We start from the raw sequence: 15,631 nt of genomic DNA on the forward strand, positions 1-15,631 counted from the left end.
TCCTGGTGGTGCCTAGAGGTCCAATGCCCCCTCTCTGGCCTCTTCCAATACAAAGAACCAACAAAAACAGAAGACTAGGCTCCGGTATGCTAAAAACTCTTCCTAAGATGGAGCTGCTGTATCCTCTGGCTCTCAAGCCTTGAAAGCCCTACCTAAAAGGCAGCTCCAGTATAGTGTTCTAAGAAGGGCTTTTAGAACTCAAGAGCTGCCTTTCCTAGCCAAGTCTTACAAGGCTTGAGCACAAACTGATCCAGCAGGATTCTCCTCGCTCCCATATGCACCCAAAGCCCTGCTTAAGGAGCTGGGCTGCAGCAAGTGTGAGCAGAGCAGAGTGGGTGTGTGAACATTAATAAGGACAGAGACAGCAAAGAGGGAAAAGGTAAAAATTGCCTATCATGTGCAACATGACCTCCAAGTGGGCATGTATCCATTCCAGCTCCCTATCCTATCCTGGGAATCCTGATATCCCTGCAGTTGCATTCTAACAAGAATTAGGAAGATCTTACGTAGCACAATGCTTTGCAAGTTTATTGGAAAGTCCCACTTCTCAGTGAGATTTACTCTCAAATATGTACACAATGCCAGTCCTATAAAGTAATCCTAAATATCTCTTAGTTGTGTTCAATGGAACTTTTCCTCTTCTATATGTAAAACAGGAAACCATTCTGTCCCATCAATGTTTACTTAAAAATAAGTCCCATAGACTTTCAGAGACTGATTCTCTCAAATACATATGATTAATATAAATTGAAACCATAAATCTCTCTTATTCAAAGAATTCATAGGCTGCCCCATCCCCACCTACTCTGATTTGTGGCTTGTGGCCTGGCTTAATTTCCACTTCAGCATAAAGCCAGAATCTATACCAAAGGGCCCTGATCTGGATAGCCCAGGCTATCCTGATCTCATCAGAACTCAGAAGCTAAGAAGTCAGCTGTGATTAGTATATAGATGTGAAACCACCAAGAAAGTCCAGGGCTGCTACACAAGGCAGGCAATGTCAAAACACATCTGAATGTCTCTTGCCATGAAAACGGTTTGGGGTTGCCATAACTGGGCTACAACTTGGCAGCAGAAAAAGAAGGAAAGAAAAAAGGAACATGTGAAACAAGGATGCCTACTAGGTAATATTGCTTTTTTTTTAAGGAGATTATAAAGTTCATGGCCATATATAGTTTTTGAATGTCTCTAAGGCTGCAGTCCTTAACATACTTCTCTAAGGCCCTCATCGACCATAGTGTGACTTACCTCTGAGTAGGCAGTCACAAGAATGTATTATATGCTGCTTCAGGGGTGCAGTGTAGGGCTGAGGAGTGGAGTACAATTAGAGTGCGACACTTTGATGCTTCCCCCCCACCCTAAGAAACTTTCAGCTTGTCACACACAAACACACACAGATCTGCAGATCACTTCTTTGGGGCCCAGCCAAGAACTTCACAGTTTCTTTAACTGGTTCATTTCCCGGCACTTCATTTATTTAAAACTTTTTTTCCCTTTGATCTTCAGTCAAAAACAAAGAATAATGCACACAAATTAGACAGGGAAATTAGAAAGTATTTAATAAAGTGGTGTGTATCTTTAGGATAGAGAGAAGGTGGTTGTATTGCAGGAGTTCACAGGTGCTGCTGGGATGTGATATGAGATCCTGCCTAGCTTGACTATAATGTATGCGTGTTTGACTATCCCTGGAATCAGCACTACATAGATCTAGAGATACATGAACAGGGGAAAGGAGAAGAGGGTTGCTCAGAATGCCTATCAATGGTACCTGATGGAAAGGGACAAGCATGTTTCCCAAATCAGCTGCTATTATGAATCAAAGGGCTTGGAGAACATCAACTAAACCCACAACATGATAAATTCTACCAGAACCAGCCTAATATCAATAAGTATGTATTTGACAAGGTGTATCTCATATTGATCCCTGTGGTGCAGAGTGGTAAGCTGCAGTACGTCAGTCCAAATTCTGCTCTTGGCTTGAGTTTGATCCCAGAGGAAGCTGGGTTCAAGTAGTCAGCTCAAGAGGTCGGTAAAATGAGTACTCAGCTTGCTGGGGGTAAAGTGTAAATGACTGGAGAAGGCAATGGCAAACCACCTCATAAAAAAGTCTGCCATGAGAACGTCATGATGCGACATCACCCCAGAATCAGAAATAACTGGTGCTTGTAAAGGGGATTACCTTTACCTCATATTGAGTGTAGATTTGAGAATTGGGAAAGAGGACAGAAATGTCTAACTCCCAAGAAATAAAGTGAAACATCTTAATTTTTTAAAAAAGTAATTAATAAAGTGAAATAACCTTTATTTAATAATTTAGTTCCAGAGAAGGTTGCTGTAGAAAGTGCACCATGGAAAAACCCAAAACCCTATCAATTTGCTATAACATTTATTTCAACTTTATTTTCAGGAATCTACTGTTATAAGCTTTTAAATAAATATGTCTTCTGTCCTATTGTAGAATCATATTATCATACATAAAAAAGAATGAATTGGAACAATCATGAACAGTTTTGAACATAATCAGAGGACAATTAAAAAATGAAGTGTAAAAATTCCATGTCCATGCAAATCTTGCAGCCTATTATGATGCCAGTTTTTATGAGCCTTTCTTATGTTATGTGTCCCATGGCATTACACTCTGGTAGCTTTCATCATCACATCATCACTGCATGTTCATCAAATGAAAAGGGAAAAGCAACACTGATCTAGGAACCAAAACTAGTTCTTGGGTTGCACAAAATTATGGCCTATTTTCATTGGACAACTCCTCAATTTGATAATCAAGAGAAAGTAATGCTTTCATGGTGGAAAATCCCCCCTCCCCTTATGCAAATATCCACCTGTTGTTGTTACATCAATCTGTTGTGCTTTGGTACCACATAACCTTGTAAAAAATAATCTCCATCTTGAGAATAATAATGAGATGGGAAGGCAGAAAAAGAAAGCAAGAGGTAGGGAGAAGAAAGAGAGAAGAAGCAACAGACAAGGAGTAGAGCAAGAGTAGGAAAAGGGGTGGCAGGAAGGAGAAGGAGTGTGAGAGAAGTAGGGGGAAAGGGGAGGAAGCAAAGGTGAGGGAATGGCATAGCCACGTTCACAAGTGCCTTGCAGATCCCCGCTTGTTTTCTCCTAATGTTCTGAAGGGGGGGGGGGTCTAGATTTGTCTCCTTTCCATTTATAAGGCAACCCATTTCCCAGAACAGCCCAGCTTAACCCTCCACGTTAGCGGAATGAAACTTTAATTAGGGATGCCAGCCTCCATGTGGGACCTGGGGGATCCCCTGGCATTACAGTTCATCTCCAGATTACAGAGATCAGTTCCCCAGGATAAAATGGATGCTTTGAAGGGTGGACTCTGTGGCATTGTACCCCACTGAGTCCCTGTCCTCCCCAGGCTCCATCCCCAGTTCTCAATTTGGATCTGGATCTGGAGTTTCCCAACTTGGATCTGGAAACCTAAGTCCCCCATCCCCTGCCTGTGGCCAGGGAGGACCTGGCAACCCTAAAATTTTTCATTACCATTGTGAGAAGGACCATGTTTCTTGCAAAGAAGGGGAATTTCTTACTAAGTGCACAAAACATGAAAAAGAAAAGATTCAGAAAGTTAAAAACAAAGTTTCTCTGTATAACACAGGATGGGGAAAAAATACTCTTTTTCATTACTTGTTTCCCAGGTGAAAAAATACAACACATTAAGAAACATAAAATGCCACTAATTGACAGTAAGCAAGGTTGTGAGCTGTTAAATTTTTTAAAAAAAGATTTTACAAGAAGACATGTGTCCCTCTTTGCTAGGTCAAATGTACAGTTCTTGGATTGTTTCCATCCCCACTGGCACCTGAAATTTAACAAGCAAATGCTTCTTGTGCTTGCTGTGTTTTCTAATTAAAAGTGAAAAGTACACGTGTCAGGTGCCAAAAAGACAAGAAAAAGCAATGAGATACCGCACTGTAACCCGTCTAGCAGAAATGCTATGTGGAAGAGCTCTGGTCAAAGGAATGTGATTCTTCTCCCATGCTGTGTTCCTTTAACATAAATTACAGGCAGTGCTGGGTCTGGTGTCTGTCGAGGATTAGAAAAGACAAATAGTCTATCTAGACTTTATTCCTGCCTTCAGACCAAAGGGCTCTATACTGCCATTCCATGAATGATTCCCTACATATTCAATATCTGAAGATGGTAGTAGGGTGAACACCTCAAGGACAACTTGTGAGTGTCCATTAGTAGCAAATTCTAGTTCATGTTTTGTTGTCAGAACATAAAAAGAGTACATTGGGTCCTCCCACCACCATAGTCAATGACTTTCTGAACCTTCATAAATTAAGTGCCCAACACAGCTCTTAAACTATCAGGACTATAAACAAATAAACTCATTGCTAACATTCCTGTCTAGTTTGATATTCTGCCAGAACTGCATGTGTTTTATGAAGGTCAGTTTCTGATTAATTCTGCATTCAGCATATCTTCCATATCTGTAAAATAATTGGTGAAACAACAAGCAGTGTTGGATCTTTCACACATAAATTTAAACACCAATTTAGGAATCAATGTCTGTCTGTATGACAAAATGTAAGAATGTCCCCATTTCCATTGGTGGTCCTTCACACAGGTTTTAATTCGGGTTTTAAAAATGCAATGTATTATTTGGTGTGATCTGGAGATTTGCCTTCAGCATAAACTGAACCAAATAAATACCTAAGTTTTACCTTATTGATATTTTGGGGGTATTTATTAAACTGTATCAGATTTTCTAATCTGTGATTTGGCTACTGATAAGTGATCCCAAATAAAAGCCAATCTTATTCAGCTTTTATTCAGGGGAAGGGAAGGCAAAGCAGAGGAGTTTAAATAAAGGCTTCCTCTCAGGAAAGCCTGACTGGAAGCCCTTAAACCCCCTCTGCTTTGCTCCCCACCCCCACTTCTGAGCAGGGGGAAATAAAACCGGGGTGGGGGTGGAAGGAGCCTAGCAGGTCACAAGTATGATAGGCTTCCCTGGGAGGAACCCTTCTGCTTCCTTTCTCTTCATGATGTGACAAGGAGGAAAGGGAGGGTATTTAAACTTTAAATATCTCCCCTTCCTTCCCTGAGTCTTGCCTGCAGTGGCAGCATGTGATTCAGAGTATAAGGAAGGTATTTAAAGGGACTGCTGCCTTCCGTTCACTCCCTGATGCTTGCTGAAGCTGCAGCAGACTCAGGAAGAGAAGGGAAGTTATGGGGAGATAAATAAATTTGGTAATACTGATTCTCCCCTCCCTCCCAAATCCTAATATCATACCAATATTGGGATTTGGGAATATCTGTATATACTGACGTTTTCTTGGTTTGGTATACCCAAACCCAAGAAATATCTATTGTTTTTGTGAACACCCCTAGTGTGGTCACTTGGTTGTATAACTAGATTCAAAGAATGATCATACAAACTATAAGGGCTTAAAATGACATGAGAATTTTTCCTCTGGTACAATTGCTACAAGGATGCACTGGGGTATTTCTGGTTCAAATCTCACAGCATATGCCATAATCCTAAATGCAGTTTCCTGAGAGTAAGTCCACTGACTAAAATGGGATTTACTTCTGAGTATACTATTTAGGATTGCTTCCAAATCCACCAACATTCCTATGCAAGCCTCACTCCTCCATTTGCAATTTGGAAATAATGATGACTGGCCTGAACAGAGTAGAGATCATCAAGATCATTCACAAAAGGTGCTCTAAACTCTGAGAATACTGCATAAATTCTACTGTGAATTAATTATTGATTTAAAATACAAACTTCAATTCGATTTTAATCTGATGATACCCCTGTGAACATGTTGAGTGGCTTTAAATGTAAATAATTTACAGACAGATACCAATTCACATTCTATATTTAAAGATGATTTCCCCAATTATAAATTATTTGCCTAGGCCACAAAATTTCCTGGTCAATTTGTGACTACTCAAGAAAATAAGTTAACTATAAGGGAAGGCAGGAGCTGATACTCATAAGGACATTAAAATAGGGTGAATATTTGTCCTCCTATAGCAATTAGAAGGAAAAGAAAGTACACAGGAAGAGCACATCACATTAGCACAAAGCAGTCTCTATAAGGAATGATTTTCCATCATTTGTAGTAAACAGAAAAGGCTTTGAATAGAATCTGTTCTGAAAAAATAAACATTCAACTGTTTTAAGTACAGACTACCTCAAACAGTGACTACTGGACATGGGTAAATGCTAGATTCTATTTTTAAAAAAGAATATTTAAAAATTACCAAGAACTTCTCTCTTCCCCTTAAAAATTGTTCCAAGAACTGAAGATTCCATATTTGCTGCTTAGTAAATAACATGGTTTGTTTTGATGGCATCATATCTACACACAATTGGGTACAAGGAGAACAAAAGAAGGATTGGTATATTATTAATCCCAGCCTCCAGAGTGCTCCAGGGCAACTCTAATACTCCCAATGAAAGGAAGGAGCGTTCCCTCCCTATCTCCCAGGCCTATTATGCATGGGTGTTTTCTTCACTTCACCATGCATATCCATTGGGTTCTCTTTGTCATTCTGCATTGATTTTCCACTCTTCAGTGCTTAATTTGCTTTCTGGTCGCTGTTTCCTCAGGTTTTCTGAGAGTGATTTTGTGCTGATTTTCCCTTCACTTCCAAGCCAAAGGTACGGTAATTCAGAAGCATACAGATTCCCTCAGATTTCCCCTTTGCCATTTTGCCACCCCTTGAAAGTAATTTCCCACCCACATTGCGGTCATTTCACCCACGCTACACTTTCCGCCATCCTCCCTCCTTCATCCATGTACAAGCTCTATTTTCTCTCATTTTAATTTTTTTTTAAATTTTTTTAACAAGCAGCATGAATCTAGCATATAAAACTACCCCTAATCTCAGATCAGTGAAAAAAAAATGACAGAATGTTTTAAAAAGAGCTACATGAGGTTTAGTTCCCTGTTGGTATTGACATGAAAGGGGGATCAGAGAGGAGGCAAATGCCAGCATCCCCAGTGCAAAAAAAAAGATTTCAATACTGCATGCAAACAAAATAAAGGGAGATCCTCAGAATGAAATTGAAATAAAATGTAAAGAGAGAGGGGTACTGGGATGGGAAGCCTAATGCATTGAAAACATTTTTCCGTTTAATATTTAGTGAACAAAGTTTGGAGTGGAACTATTTGGGCAGTCTCTGGAGGCCTAACATTAAGATGGCTACATGGACCTTCTGCAAACCCACCAGACTTTACAATTGTTTGGGACTGATCCATTTGGAGGAAGAGTACAATCTGTACAGGACAAGCTTTTTAAAGCAGCCAAGATTACAACCAGTTTGGAGGATTAAATTAGAGAATCACAAAGAGAAAACCATACACATTTGCAAGGAGAGGCAGAAAATTAGCAGAACTATGCAGGTGTGCTAGGTCTTCAGCAAAAATAACCCCCATTTTTATTTTTTATATTTTTCAAAACTAAAACAGCTCTCCAGAGCTTCTGCCAGTGGATTCCTCCCCCATACAAATTGCAGCTCTGTTCAAAGTGTGATGGACACAGACAGAGAGACAGAGACACACAGACACGTTGCCAGTAATCACAGCTGGCAATGCCAGTTTCAGTTGGTTTTACCTTGCATTCTGTACATTCAACATGTTCCTGCATATTATGAAATTGTGTGGCTCTTTCTCATTTTTCATTTGCTGATAACAGTGCTCTGCAATATGGAAAATGGGGCTTCACAGCTTCTTATCAGTTTCTAAAAAAGTTGTGTAAATTTCAACAGCAGGGTTTCCCCCCCCCCCCCTTTAAATTGAAGATGTTTGCTGGATGCTACTGCACAGCTGCAATAGGACAATTACATATTTTTTAAAAAAACTTTGGACACCACCCTGCACACACCACAAGTGATGTTCTACCCTGATTTAGAAAGGTGCTTTTTTTTAAATTGAAGCTGCAGAAGAAATACACTGGAAGAAAAAGAATGGAATGTAAAAGGCACAGAATCTGAAGTCAAGTTTAAAGACTTACTGCTCTGAAAATCTGCAGTAAGATGTGTGTGTGTAATGGGCACCAGAGCAGCTCTCCACCCATTCTATTATTTTCTTCCTTTTTTTAAAATAACAGTACATGCTGACTCGTTATTATTGATTGATTATTCTGCTGACTGCAAAGCACTGTTCCATTTCTCATTAATGCAAAACTACCTCATTTTTCATACTTCACAAATTAATATATTACTCTCACTGAAACAGTAGAGGAGAAAGTTATATTTCTGAGAAAGGATATACAGAAAGTTCATTCAGCTGAGAAAATATTTACAGAAAGTTCATTCAGAAACTTGGTGTTCACAATTGTCAGTCCCCACTGCTGGGTTTAGGTAATGCAGTCCAGTCAATAGGCTTCCAGGGTTCATTGGTTGTATCTGCACCACAGGTTATTTGTTTTTTGTATACTCTTCTGCAGACATTTATGAACTTCCCCTTAGCAACTTCCAGGTGGGCATGGAAATCTCCCAGAATTAGAAGCTATTTCCAGCCTACAGAGATCAGTTCCCCCTGGAGAAAATGCTGAAGAGTTGTTTTTATGGCATTGTACTCCACTGAGATCCCTCCTGTTCCCAAACCCTCTTGCCTCACAATCCACTCCGAAATCTACAGGAATTTCCCAACCCAGAATTGGCAACCCTATTCCCCAAGGATATCAAGGGAGGAAGCAGTCCTACAGCACAGAGAGCTGTTCCTTCCACTAAGCAAAACAGGCATGCCTTTGTAGGCATGAATTCTGTCTGTCACTTTGGAAGAACCCCAGTTGCTAGAAATCACTGCATGGGACCACTTGCATAAGGCTGTAGTCCATAGCTTTTATAACTTAATTTGATACCAGATCAAATGCATATTTTCTTCAATCTGTTGTGTGCATCCATTGATAAAGTCAGAGAGCAATCTGAAGCAGGTCTATTCAGAATAGGGTAGCCAGGCCACAGACAGCAGTACTTTGGAGAAAGGGGTGGGGGGAGGCTGGCAAGCCGGAAACACGCCAGTGCACTTACATCGCTTCTGGTTTTACCATAGAATTTTTGCAAAATGCTAAGAGTGTCAACCATGTCACTTCCATTTTCTAACATAAGTGACATACGTATGGTGGAACATGTTTTCTTCCCTGGATCGGGGTGGCTCAGCAGTGCTGTTATTATTAGATCTGTCAGCCGCATTTGATACATTGACCATCAGCTACTGTCTAGCTGCCTCGCTGATGTGGGGATTCAGGGGTCAGCCTTGCAATAGTTGGCCTCTTTTCTCCAAGGTTGGGGACAAAGGGTGGTGATAGGGGAAGAATCATCCCAAAGACTTACATGTGGTGTGCTACAGGGGTGTGGTTCTGTCCGCAATGTTATTTAACATTTATATGCGCCTCCTTGCCCAGATTGTCAAGAGTATGAGCTGGGATGTCACCAATATGTGGATGACACCCAGCTCTATCTATTGATGGGTGGCCAGTCCGACTGTACCCCGGAAAATCTAGACCTGGCTCTTCAAGCTGTAGCATCTTGGCTCAGGTTAAGTCAGTTGAAGCTGAATCCAATGAAAATGGAGGTTCTCTACCTGAGTCGGGGTGGCCCAGGAGGAGAGATCCCTTTACTGGCTCTTGACGGGCATACCACTAATACCGGCCCCTAAGGTCAAGAGCTTGTGTGTGCTACTGGAGTCCTCTCTGACAATGGAGGTCCAGGTAGCAGCCACTACCAGATCCGCCTTTCTTCATCTCCAGCAGGGACGGCAGTTGGCCCCATTTCTGGAACATGATGACTTAGCAATGGTGATCCATGCTATGGTCATCTCAAGAATAGATCACTGTAATGCTCTCTACATGGGGCTACCCTTGACCCTGACTCGGAAACTACAGCTAGTGCAGAACACTGTGCCATGGCTGTTAATGGAGCTCCCTCAATGGGAGCACATTCAGCCAATGCTGAAAGAGCTGCACTAGCTACCTATTGTGTTCTAAGTCCATTTCAAGGTGTTGGTATTGACCTTTAAAGCCCTTTATGATTGAGGGCCTGCCTATCTACGGGACTGCCTTTCTCCGTATGTTCCCCAGAGAGCACTGCATTCAGGGATGCAAAACCTACTATTCATCCCCAGGCTAAAGGAGGCCAGGTCATGCTCTACAAGGGCTCGGGCCTTCTCGGTGGCAGCACCAGAAATATGGAATGCCCTTCCGGAGGCCATAAGAGCCCTGAGGAATCTTTCTACCTTAGGGTTGCCAATCCCCAGGTGGTGGCAGGGGATCCCCCGGTTTGGAGGCCCTCCCCCCGCTTCAAGGTTGTCAGAAAGCGGGAGGAGGGGAGGGAAATGTCTGCTGGGAACTCTGTTATTCCCTATGGAGATTTATTCCCATAGAAAATCATGGAGAATTGATCCATGGGTATCTGGGACTCTGGAGGGGCTGTTTTTTGTGGTAGAGACACCAAATTTTTAGTATAGCATCTAGTGCCTCTCCCCAAAATACCCAGCAAGTTTCAAAAAATTGGACCAGGGGATCCAATTCTACGAGCCCCAAAAGAAGGTGCCCCTATCCTTCATTATTTCCTATGGAAGGAAGGAATTGAAAAGGTGTGCCGCCCCTTTAAATGTGATGGCCAGAACTCCCTTTGGAGTTCAATTATGCTTGTCACAGCCTTGATCTTGGCTCCACCCCCAAAGTCTCCTGGCTCCACCCCCAAAGTCCCCAGATATTTCTTTAATTGGACTTGGCAACCCTATTCTACCTTCCACAGGGCCTGCAAAACTGAACTGTTTCGACAGGCCTTTAACATCTAAACCGGGAAAGGACTGCCACCCCACATTGCTAAAGAGCTACGGTTACTATAAGATCACTATCAGGACAGAAGAGTCCACCTATATTTAAATGTATAGCATCATAGAATGTTTTTAAATTGTAATTGTATTTTATTTATTTTAAATAGTAATTATAACTGTCTGAATTGAATTGATTATTAGCCGCCCTGAGTCCACTTGCAGAGAGGGTGGGTTAGAAATTGAAAGTAATAAATAATAATAATAAAATTCCCCACCCCATCTCCTCCCATCGGCACCCAAAACACCAAGGGGCAGCAAAACAGGATACTAGAAAGCCTCTTACTATAGTGGGAGGCCTGCTATCCCTCATTCAGAATCATACTCAGGTTTGTTCAGTGGGGACTCTATTACCCTCAGGAAAGTATTTTTAGGATTATACTGTCAATTTATAGTGGTCAGATTGCTTGCAAAAACAGGAGGGAGTTTTTTTGTCTGACTATCAACTACCTTGAGTTTGGGGAAAAAATCTTATGCAAGTGTCAACCAATTGCATTTCACAATCACCTTCAAAAGACACTAATCAAAATGGTGAATGGTTGGTACACTGTATTCCTACAAGCCCAGTGCATATAGGAAGGACAGAAACATCAGATTATTCTATTTATAGCAAAACATGCTTGCATTCTTCATAGTTATTGAACTAGAGTTTGCAATATATATCCAGGAAACTGGAAATGTTCGAACTTGTATTACAATAAAACTACAGAGTGCTCCCACTGAAATTCAATGGGATACAAATCTAAATGATGTAAGAAGGAGCCAGACTATGAACCAGAGAAGTGCTACTAAGATCACTAATGAGCATGCTATAAAATTAATAAAAAAAAGATTTTACTGCAGTTATACTTTGCAACATAACACTGTTATATGTTTAATTACATATTTATTATTCATTCTCATCTTACATCCAAGTTCTTTGCTAAAGTTAACAAATTTAATCTCTTAGGCTTGTTTTTTTTTTTAAAAATGAATCAAGCATTCATTAAAAATAACATGCTACTAAAAACAAAGATGAATACTAATCAGGATACCTTAAGAGAGTTCTAATATTTGCTCCAGCTCTGTGTTGAATGGCAGTATCAGTACAAGGACCTCACAATATTTTTCCAAGGCCATTAAAAAGAAGACACACCTAAACACTCTTCCATGGGACCATGTTCAGTTAACTGCACTAGTGAGAGGAAGGCTACATAGAAATAAGACTCTAGGCAGAATATGGCTTTTACTGTTAAGGTTCTTTGCAGTCACGTGCTAAGCTATAATTTTTCACAGACCACAGGAGGAAAGTGTAAGGAACTTAGACAAGAAAAAAGTGAAATTATTCCTTAACACCATTATATCTGCCTTCTCTGCAATTTCTCCACCTGCTCGCATCATTAAAAGGACTGTCAATGGCCCCAAGAAGCAACTTGGGCACCTATGCAGAGCAGGTAGCTTCTGGAAGTTCACATGTTTCAACAGACATGAGAAATGTATAAGACTCAGATTGCAGAAGTGATCACACAAAAAATTTGTCCCAACCCAGCTATGCCTCCCCTCCAAAATTAATGTGCACAATTACACAGACACATCTGCCCCTGAGTCCTGCCCATTCCTATTTCATCTGAGGACAAATGTATGCAGGGTGCATTTCCTGGCTGTCTGAATGGCCGAGTGTGTGCTTGCACCCACCCCACACCCACCAGGCATGTGCATGAGCAGTTTGAATGCTCATCTTCTGCCTATGCAGCCTGTGCATCTCCAGCAGGGTCTATGTGATTGCCACAGCACAGATCAAAGAGAACCGGTGTCAGTAATGAAGCAGACCAGAGCCAACACTTGCTTTCATGCTGTGTTTATTTTCTCAGATCCCTCCACAATTTGTGCTACCCATACCGAGATGGTCACCTTCAGCCTCCCTCTGGTCTCCCTCCCAGTCTCCCAGTTGCAGCCCCTCACTCCTGGCTGCTGGCCCTTAAATCCCCGACTCTGCACCTAGCAGCAGCAACCCCTTCAAGGGGCCACCATCCCTTTCCTTCTCTTCCCCTTAAAGTGGTATGTGGTCCCAGGGTCTCTGGCTCACTTTGAGATAAAGTCTGCATTGGTATGTAGTTTGCTAGCACGATGTTGCACTTGAAACAAGAAGGGCTGCAAAGTCAGCATCCATCTCTGCACCCTATTGTTTTGCTCTCCATGGTCTTTCATTCATCTGAATGCAGTGTGATCTGTGATAAGGATAAAGGAGTTTCATAACAGGTAATATCTCAGGGACATGACACCCCATTTAATCATGAGCGCCTCTTTTTCCAGGGTTGAATACTATCTGTGCTATCTGGGAAGCAGCTTCCAGCTCAGGAAAGTGATGGGACGCTCCACCCTTCCTTGATCTTAGGCCAGAACAGCTCCGAGTCTAGTACCCAATGTATCAGTATAGAGCAGAAAGGGTTGGGTGAAGTCTGGAGCTGAGAACAGAATCAAGATGAGTTTCTCGAGAGCTAGCTGGCAAGGCTGGGACCAAGTCCATTTCTCCAGGAGGTTAACATGTAGCCACCGCAGGGGGCTCTCAGGGAGCCTATCCAGATCCCATACAGATATCAGTTCCAGTAATGGAAATAGCAGTGCTGGAGGGTGGACTCTATGGCATCTCATCCCTGCTGAGCTGCCTCCTGTCCCCAAACCCTGCCCTCCCCAGGAACCGCTGCCAAATCTCCAGGATATTCCGAAACTGGAGTTGACAACATTACAAATCAAATGTGAAACAGCATTTATGCATGGGATAGAGAAGGTAGAGAAAGAAGTACTTTTCTCCCTTTTTCACAATACAAGAACTCGTGGGCACTCAATGACATTGCTGAACAATTGGGTTAGAATGGATAAAAGGAAGTACTTCTTCACCCAAAGAGTGATTAACACATAGAATTCACTGCCACAGGAGATGGTGGCATCTACAAGCATAGATGTCTTCAAGAGGGGATTAGACAAACCTGAAAGTACCCACTGAACAGTGAACACTCAAAAGTCCATATTGTCCCTGAAAAAGCAAACTTCTGCAACTTTAAAAACCTCTTCTAGCAGCACAGACTAATACACAGAAATCTTCAAGACCAACCAGCCTCCCCCTGAAAAAGCAATGAGAAATTACAATAACCTCTAATAACACAACAGGTGCAAAACAATAAAACTACCGAAAAAAACAAGAGCTCTGGGAGAGAGAGGGAAAGGAGTGCTGCTGAAAGGTTGAGTGTTTGGCTTTCTAAACAGCTGAGGAAGTTGCTGAGAGTGTGAGTTTGTGTGGTTGCTGGGGAACTGCTGTTTGTTTTGAGTGGGCTGTAGGTGATTGTTGCTGATTGTAGATGATTGTTGCTCATTGGAAGTGTCTGTGTTGCCTGGGGCTGACTGCTGACCCCACCCTCTTTTCATTTATAAGCCTACACCTTGCCAGAGACTGAGCACAGTTGAGCTCTGGAGAGAGCAGGAAAGGTGTGCTGCTGCAAGGGTGAATGTTTGCTTTAACTTCTAAACAGCTGGGGGAAGTTGCTGAGAGTTTGAGTTGTGTGGTTGCTGGGGAACTGCTGTTTGTTTTGAGTGGGCTGTAGGTCAGGGTGTGGCCAATGGTAGCTCTTCAGATGTTTTTGCCTACAACTCCCATCAGCCCTACCCAGCCAGTAGGCAAAAAAACATCTGGGAGAGCTACAGTTGGCCACCCCTGCTGTAGGTGATGCTGCTGATTGTAGGTGATTGTTGCTCATTGGAGTGTCTGTGTTGCCTGGGACTGACTGCTGGCCTAACCCTCTTTGCATTTATAAGCCTACACCTTGCCAGAGCTGCGAGCCTTTGCCGTGAGCCGAAGGGTGAGAGCTAAAGGGATCTTGGCCTGGGGGCTCTGTAAGAGACCAGGAAGGACTGGGAACCAGGATCCCTAGTTTCCTTGTGTTCCAATACGGTAAGTAGATTTTCCAGAAGGAGAGCCATCTAAACACAAAAGAATTTAAAGGGAGGATTGTACATTTAAAAACCTATCATGAAGGTAGAATGCCAGCAGGGGGATGGGGAACTTTCCAATGTTTTGCACTGAGTGTCACATGTATGACTATCTGCCCATTGGACAGAAATCTTGGGTGTGTGCTCAATGCAAGGAGCTCCTGGTCCTTGGAACAAGTTCGCACCCTTGAGGCTGAAGTGGCTGACCTAGAAGCAGAGAAAGTCAGTTAGGCACTTGGAGAAGACTTCTGGGGACTTGTTAGATGAGCTTAGGGTGGCCATAATATCTGCAGGCCAGCCAAGGACACCTTGAGGGGGGAAGGAATGTGTATGCGCGCACCTGTCACTAATAACACAGGTCGAGATGCAGGACAGGAACCCGGATGTGACCGGACAGGCTGCTTCAGCGGGCCGCTGCACCGGCCCCCTGGGTCCCACAATGATGGACCAATGCCACAGGGACGGGCTCCAAACACTCTATAACCCCTCAAAAGAACAGCAGTCTAGCTCGCTTCCCCCGAGCCCTGCCGCCATAAGCTTCAAGGGGGCTCATTTTGCGGCATCTCCCGGCGGGAGGGTGGCACCCACACAGGACACATATCAAATGAAAGAGGGGGCGCAGGCTATCAGAAACAGCCGGCGGAGGGAGTCGGGAGCCCACCCCACTGGGGGATCCACACCCTGAAAGTGATGAAGGTTGGCGCAGATAGAGCCAACAGAGCAAACAGGACAAAATAAATAGGCTGCATTATTGCAGCACAGTTGAGAAAGTGCCTTATCCCATATACTGATGAAGTAAATACAGGATTTGAGAACAAAATTGCACCAGAAGA

General features: G+C 42.6%; 1 protein-coding gene and 1 pseudogene across 1 annotated transcript in view; one reads left to right on the plus strand and one right to left on the minus strand.

Annotated features, from left to right (window-relative positions):
• The window catches only part of SORCS3 (sortilin related VPS10 domain containing receptor 3), a 900,280-nt gene that overhangs the window by 480,191 nt on the left and 404,458 nt on the right, over window positions 1-15,631 (minus strand). The window lies entirely within an intron of this gene.
• On the plus strand, window positions 1,631-1,907 carry LOC132573342 (NADH dehydrogenase [ubiquinone] 1 alpha subcomplex subunit 1-like; annotated as a pseudogene).

The sequence above is a fragment of the Heteronotia binoei genome, chromosome 6, assembly GCF_032191835.1.
Source record: "Heteronotia binoei isolate CCM8104 ecotype False Entrance Well chromosome 6, APGP_CSIRO_Hbin_v1, whole genome shotgun sequence".
Classification (NCBI taxonomy): Eukaryota; Metazoa; Chordata; class Lepidosauria; order Squamata; family Gekkonidae; genus Heteronotia; species Heteronotia binoei.